The following is a 7,323-nucleotide window of genomic DNA, read 5'->3' on the forward strand; positions in this document are numbered from 1 at the left end:
TATCTGAGATGTCCCAAATTTGTCCTTTTGTGAAACCTTGGTCAGGACTCACTTGGAATATTGTATCCAGTCTTGGTCTCCTCACATGATGGGTGATATTGAGGCTTTGGAAAGGGTACAGAGGAGAGACATTCGACGAATTCCCAGTATAAGACATCTTGGTTATCAAGTTAGACTAAAAGAGTTGGGACCCTACACCTTAGAGAAACCTAGACTGAGGGGTGATCCGATTGAGGTTCATAAATAATGAAGGGTCCAATTCAGCATGGGAGAGGAGTCATAACTTAAAATTGTGAAAGGCCAGATGGCACCCGGATCACATTAAATTTCATTTTCAGTGGTTGGTTAATGTACCAGGATGGTCGAGTGGTTAAGGTGTTGGACTTAAGATCCAATAGACATGTATCTGCGTGGGTTCAAACCCCACTCCTGTTATCTGTGCTTACAAAATGTTACTTTTTCTTTCCCTGACTTTTGCCTTGCACCAACATCTCTTCTGTCATTTCATCACTCTTGCCTTCCAACTGATCACAGCTTCCTATTATTTGATCTGCCCCAGCACCGTTCCTTGGCTCTGCGCTTGCTTATAAACTGGTAAATCTTTAACTTAATCTCCTCTGTACCCTGACAATGACCTTCTCATCCTTCCTGGATTGTGGTTCCTCACAGGATCCGCTGCCTCTCCGACTCCCCTCCAGGTAACTGAAGGCCCTGAGCCTTGGTCTCGCTTTATACGCTAGCTGGTAGTTGATTCCTTGCAGGTCTGCCACCGCTCAGGAGAAGCTCAAAACCCAGATCAAGCAAAGTATCAAGAGGAATGTGAAGAAAGGCTCCCTGGTGCAGAGCAAGGGACAGGGAGCCTCCGGCTCCTTCAAAATCAGCAAGAAGGAAAACCTAGGGAAAAGTGGGAAAGTAGGTGAAGAAACCAGCACACAAGAAATCTTCAGTGAAGAAACCAGCAGACAAGAAATCTTTAGTGAAGAAACCAGCAGACGTGAAAGTGACAACAAAGAAAGTAACAGCCAAGAAAACGAGCAGCAAGGCGGCGGCAAAGCCAAATAAGGTGGTGAAGAAAGCAGCGCTTCAGAAAAAGTCTCCTGCGAAGAAGGTCAAAAAAGGCAAGAGTGCGGCGGGCGGAAAGGCGCTGAAGAAAGTGCAGACATGGAAGAGCAAGGTCAAGCCGAAAGCAGCGAAGGCTCAGAAAGCAGGGTCTGGAAAGAAGTGAAAGAGCGCGGGAAACTTGGAAACATCTGAACACAAAGGCTCTTCTCAGAGCCACCCACATCTCTCAGGAAAGAGCTGATCCCCTGATCAAATGATCCCTGTCCCGGCCCCGCCTGCAGATTCCACATGGAAATGATATGGAGTAAATCCAGGATCCCTTGTGACTCCCCTCCACCCAGCCCTTTCCCCACTCTCTGTAATAAAACAGAGGGATATCCGGCCCTCACTCTAACTGGAGATGTGTTCGGTGCAGTCTCAGTTCACAAATTCAGGGGGAGAGTCTGTAAGACAGGAACACTGGCGGAGAAACCCCACCTCACAACTCAAACCCCAACACATGAGTTTCTCCAATTCAGCTGGAGTCGGGTGACAACAGGAGCTGGGATAGGCTGTGATTGGGAATGTGAGGAATGGATTTGTTCAGGGAGGAATGTACCTGGAATCTCCGAAAATAATAGTTCCTTATTTCCCCAGATGACACATTCTGCAGTGAGAGTGAAAAGTTTCTTCACTGCTTCACATTTACTAATTGTTTGGTTCGAGATGAATAATGAGTCAGAGAGTCGTGACAGGATCTGAAGCTTTTCTCACACCAGCCCTTGAATGACTCAGTGTGAAGTGTCCAATGTGTGAAGCTACTGCCAGGGTTTGTCAATCTGAACAGTTTCAGCTCAGTTACTGGGGGCCTGGAATCCCCGCAGTTTGACTCTGTCTCTGATTGGTCACCCGCTTCTCAATCCAATTCGTAACCAATAGGAGAATCACATATAAGTAAATAGAAGTTCTCATTGGCTTAAATTTTCCAATTGGAAAAAGCCCGGCAATTCCAGAGCAGGAAGGAATTGAAGTGATGGAAAATTTCAATTTTCAGGCAACAATTTTAAAACCTCTCATTTTATGTTCTGTTTTACTGTATTTACCGTCACAAAATCCTGACGCGATTTTAGGAATCGTTTTCATTTGTCAATCTGTTAACTGTAAGCGGCGGGAGGAAGGTCCGGTTCAGCAATTTAAAACGGGACAAATATCAGCTTCCACTCTGTAAAAGGAACAAATTAGCGACTAACCGCTTCTCACAGGCTTCTCGGGGACTGACAGAAACGAGCGGTTTCTGATCCTTTCTCCTGAAAGAGGCGGATAATGCTGCAGGGAGCAATGAACTGCCCTTCACTTTCTGGCTGCTAATACACCCCTGACTTTAAACAGTTCAAACAGCGACTGATGCTTCTGTCGGAAAATGAGCAGATTCACCAGAATGATCCCGGTCCATCATGGCCAAAGACATCCAGCTGGCCCGCCGCATCCGCGGGGAACGCACCTTAAACCCAGCTTCAGTAACAAGTGTAACAAGGGCTCTTTTCAGAGACACCAAATCAGCAAAGGAAAGAGCTGCCATCTCTGTTCATCATCAAACCCATTAGATTGAAGGGGCGGTCACATGGTTTCTGTTTTGTCACATCACTTTCCCGAAAGGCCTGTCGGACTGAGAGCTGATCTGGAATTTAGAAAGCAGCATTACCGGAGACTCATTGCTGCTCAGCACAATCTCAACCCCGCTCCTGGGATCCGTTCGCTGGCATTTGGGGAAAAGAAATGGATCCCAGTTTTATTTGGAAGGCATTAATTGAGCCGGGTCCGTTCACATGAGGGTTATTTACAAACATTACCCAATGAGTTCACTAATATTTGAATCCATTGGAGATTAGTATACAGGACATATAAGGCAGCTCGCTCATTCTGACTCGAACCGCCAGTTCCCCAGGGTTGCAGACCCTGACACTGCGGGGAGAGAATCCCCGACTCTATCCCGCCGCCGGGGGGAAACAGACAGCTCTGTGTCCGGAGAATAGGGAGGACCGGGGGGAAGGCACATATTAAAGCGCTGCAATGGACTGAACTCCTGTGTGTGCACAACTCTCACTGATTCCGTCCTCTGGGAACAGTGCGGTCGAAACAGATCAGGTTAGGAGAGAAACACACAGCCCGAGAATGGCCTCTTCCTTCCTGCATTTACTCTGTTCTGGGAGCAGATTCTCATTGAGAAGCGGCGCTCAGATCACCAGAGAGAAAAAAAAACACAATTCAAACTGTCCAAATAAAAAACAGAGAATTAACCCGGACACTTCCATTATTAAATTAATTCATCAGCTCCGAACCAGTTCCCGTTAATGTACCGGGATAATCTCGGGAATTATAAAATCGAAGGCAGCGGGATTTATTAAATTGTTGATTCTGACACCCTGTAGTTCACTTCTTCACTTAACTAGAGGGGGAGATGTGTGAGCAGAGAAACAGAGCGAAATCCAGAGAGGGAACTGAAAAGACACCTGGACAGATGTGAAACAGGTCAATCCACTGTTACAATAACTCCATCACTGACTCCCTCCTGACAGTAACCAGTCCTTTCACAGAGACTGTGAGTGGCTCTGAAAAGAGCCTTTGGTTTATTTGATGACATTTTGGCCGCTTTACTTTATCTGGGAGCTCTGAGTGCTGATTTTCTTGGGCAGCAGCACGGCCTGGATATTAGGCAGCACCCCGCCCTAAGCGATGGTCACCCCTCCCAGCAGCTTGTTGAGCTCCTCGTTGTTGCGGACGGCCAGCTGCAGTTGTCTGGGGATGATGCGGCTCTTCTTGTTGTCCCGGGCTGCGTTACCTGCCAGCTCGAGGATTTCAGCGGTCAGACTGCAGCGTTGATAGCAACGGAGGTGCGTGAACGGGCTTACAGCTGGGAAGTCAATTTCAGCGTAAGTTTAAAAGTGAATTCCCTTTTGTTTTCGGAGGACCAGGGGACTGCTGGGTAAGGAAAAAGGTATATATTTGTGTGGTTTAGAATCTCTTTCTTTTAGTTTCGGTGACTGCAGCGTTGATAGCAACGGAGGTGCGTGAACGGGCTTTCAGCGGGGAAGTCAATTTCAGCGTAAGTTTAAAAGTGAATTCCCTTTTGTTTTCGCAGGACCAGGGGACTGCTGGGTAAGGAAAAAGGTATATATTTGTGTGGTGGCTGTACCCGAGACACTACACGTGTAGTGTCTCCCACCCACCCTCCTCCTCTAACCAAAAAAAAAAGGACTCTGGTGTGTTGATAAGGTAAACTTTTTATTTGGGAAGTTCTGTCCGTTGGATTGCTAACCTAACAAGTTTTGACTTTTTGTTTTTTTGGTTTTTCAGTAGATTTGTTGGGAATTTGGAATAGTGGGAATGGAGATTAAGGCAGTTGTATGTTCCTCCTGCAGAATGTGGGAGGTAAGGTTCGCCAAGAGTGTCCCTGCTGACTGCATCTGTGGGAAGTGCACCCAACTCCAGCTCCTCGAGAACCGCGTTAGGGAACTGGAGCTGGAGCTGGATGAACTTAGGATCATTCGGGAGGCGGAGGAGGTTATTGAGAGGAGTTATGGGGAGGTAGTCACACCTTAGGTAAAAGAAGTAGGTAGATGGGTTACCGTCAGGGGAAGGAGAGGGAACCAGCAGGCAGTGCAGGGATCCCCTGTGGCTGTTTCCCTCAACAACAGGTATACCGTTTTGGATACTGTTGCGGGGGACGACTTACCAGGGGTACGCAATGGGGTACAGATATCTGGCACAGAGTCTGTCCCTGTTGCTCAGAAGGGAAGGGGGAAGAGGAGCAGAACATTAGTCATTGGGGACTCCATAGTTAGGGGAACAGATAGGAGGTTCTGTGGGAACGAGAGAGACTCACGGTTGGTATGTTGCCTCCCAGGTGCCAGGGTTCGTGATGTCTCGGATCGTGTTTTTGGGATCCTTAATGGGGAGGGGGAGCAGCCCCAAGTCGTGGTCCACATAGGCACCAACGACATAGGTAGGAAGAGAGATGGGGATTTAAGACAGAAATTTAGGGAGCTAGGGTGGAAGCTTGGAGCAAGAACAAACAGAGTTGTTATCTCTGGGTTGTTGCCCGTGCCACGTGATAGCGAAGCGAGGAATAGGGAGAGAGAGGAGTTGAACACGTGGCTGCAGGGATGGTGCAGGAGGGAAGGATTTGGTTTCCTGGATAATTGGGACTCTTTCTGGGGTAGGTGGTACCTCTACAAACAGGATGGTCTTCACCTGAACCAGAGGGGTACCAATATCCTGGGGGGGAGGTTTGCTAGTGCTCTTCGGGGGGGTTTAAACTAATTCAGCAGGGGAATGGGAACCCAAATTGTAGTGCCAGTGTACAGGATTTTGAGAGTAGTGAGGGCAGAGATATGGTTACAAGGACGCAAGACGGCACTGGCAAGCAAGAACCTGGTTTAAAGTGTGTCTATTTCAACGCCAGGAGCATCCGGAATAAGTTGGGTGAGCTTGCAGCATGGGTTGGTACCTGGGATCTCGATGTAGTGGCCATTTCGGAGACATGGGTAGAGCAGGGGCAGGAATGGATGTTGCAGATTCCGGGATTTAGATGTTTCAGTAAGAACAGAGAAGATGGTAAAAGAGTGGGGGGGGGGGGGTGTGTGGCATTGTTAATCAAGGAGAGTATTACAGCGACAGAAAGGACGTTTGAGGACTCGTCTCCTGAAGTAGTATGGGCTGAGGTTAGAAACAGGAGAGGTGAGGTTACCCTGTTGGGAGTCTTTTATAGAACTCCGAATAGTTCCAGAGATGTAGAGGAAAGGATAGCGAAGATGATTCTCGACAGGGGTGAGAGTAACAGGGTAGTTGTTATGGGGGACTTTAACTTTCCAAATATCGACTGGAAATACTATAGTTCGAGTACTTTAGATGGGTCAGTTTTTGTCCAGTGTGTGCAGGAGGGTTTTCTGACACAGTATGTGGACAGGCCAACCAGGGGCGATGCCACATTGGATTTGGTACTGGGAAATGAACCCGGCCAGGTGTTAGATTTAGATGCAGGTGAGCACTTTGGTGACAGTGATCACAATTCGGTTAGGTTTACCTTAGCGATGGGCAGGGACAGGTATATACCGCAGGGCAAGAATTATAACTGGGGGAAAGGAAATTATGATGCGATTAGGCAAGATTTAGGATGTGTAGGATGGGGAAGGAAACTGCAGGGTATGGGAACAATCGAAATGTGGAGCTTATTCAAGGAGCAGCTACTGCGTGTCTTTGATAAGTATGTACCTGTGAGGCAGGGAGGAAGTTGTCGTGCGAGGGAGCCGTGGTTTACTAAAGAAGTTGAAGCGCTTGTCAAGAGGAAGAAGAAGGCTTATGTTAGGATGAGACGTGAAGGCTCAGTTAGGGCGCTTGAGAGCTACAAGCTAGCCAGGAAGGATCTAAAGGGAGAGCTAAGAAGAGCAAGGAGAGGACACGAGAAGTCATTGGTGGATCGGATCAGGGAAAACCCTAAGGCTTTCTATAGGTATGTCAGGAATAAAAGAATGACGAGAGTTAGATTAGGGCCAATCAAGGATAGTAGTGGGAAGTTGTGTGTGGAATCAGAGGAGATAGGGGAAGTGTTAAATGAATATTTTGCGTCAGTATTTACAGTAGAGAAAGAAAATGTTGTTGAGAATACTGAGATTCAGTCTACGAGGCAAGATGGGATTGAGGTTCACAAGGAGGAGGTGTTAGCAATTTTGGAAAGTGTGAAAATAGATAAGTCCCCTGGGCCAGATGGGATTTATCCTAGGATTCTCTGGGAAGCTAGGGAGGAGATTGCAGAGCCTTTGTCCTTGATCTTTATGTCGTCATTGTCGACAGGAATAGTGCCGGAAGACTGGAGGATTGCAAATGTTGTCCCCTTGTTCAAGAAGGGGAGTAGAGACAGCCCTGGTAATTATAGACCTGTGAGCCTTACTTCGGTTGTGGGTAAAATGTTGGAAAAGGTTATAAGAGACAGGATTTATAATCATCTTGAAAAGGAAAAGTACATTAGAGATAGTCAGCACGGTTTTGTGACGGGTAGGTCGTGCCTCACAAACCTTATTGAGTTTTTCGAGAAGGTGAACAAACAGGTGGATGAGGGTAAAGCAGTGGATGTGGTGTATATGGATTTCAGTAAGGCGTTTGATAAGGTTCCCCACGGTAGGCTATTGCAGAAAATACGGAAGTATGGGGTTGAAGGTGATTTAGAGCTTTGGATCAGAAATTGGCTAGCTGAAAGAAGACAGAGGGTGGTGGTTGATGGCAAAT

The 7,323-nt window shown here is 47.3% G+C and overlaps 1 non-coding gene across 1 annotated transcript; it reads left to right on the top strand.

The window, feature by feature from the left end:
- Window positions 1-352: 352 nt before the first annotated feature.
- trnal-uaa (transfer RNA leucine (anticodon UAA)) lies at window positions 353-435 on the top strand. The gene has a single exon. It is a non-coding gene; the product is annotated as a tRNA-Leu (tRNA).
- Window positions 436-7,323: the final 6,888 nt, after the last annotated feature.

The sequence above is a fragment of the Heterodontus francisci genome, unplaced genomic scaffold (assembly GCF_036365525.1).
Source record: "Heterodontus francisci isolate sHetFra1 unplaced genomic scaffold, sHetFra1.hap1 HAP1_SCAFFOLD_255, whole genome shotgun sequence".
In the NCBI taxonomy this organism is placed as follows: Eukaryota; Metazoa; Chordata; class Chondrichthyes; order Heterodontiformes; family Heterodontidae; genus Heterodontus; species Heterodontus francisci.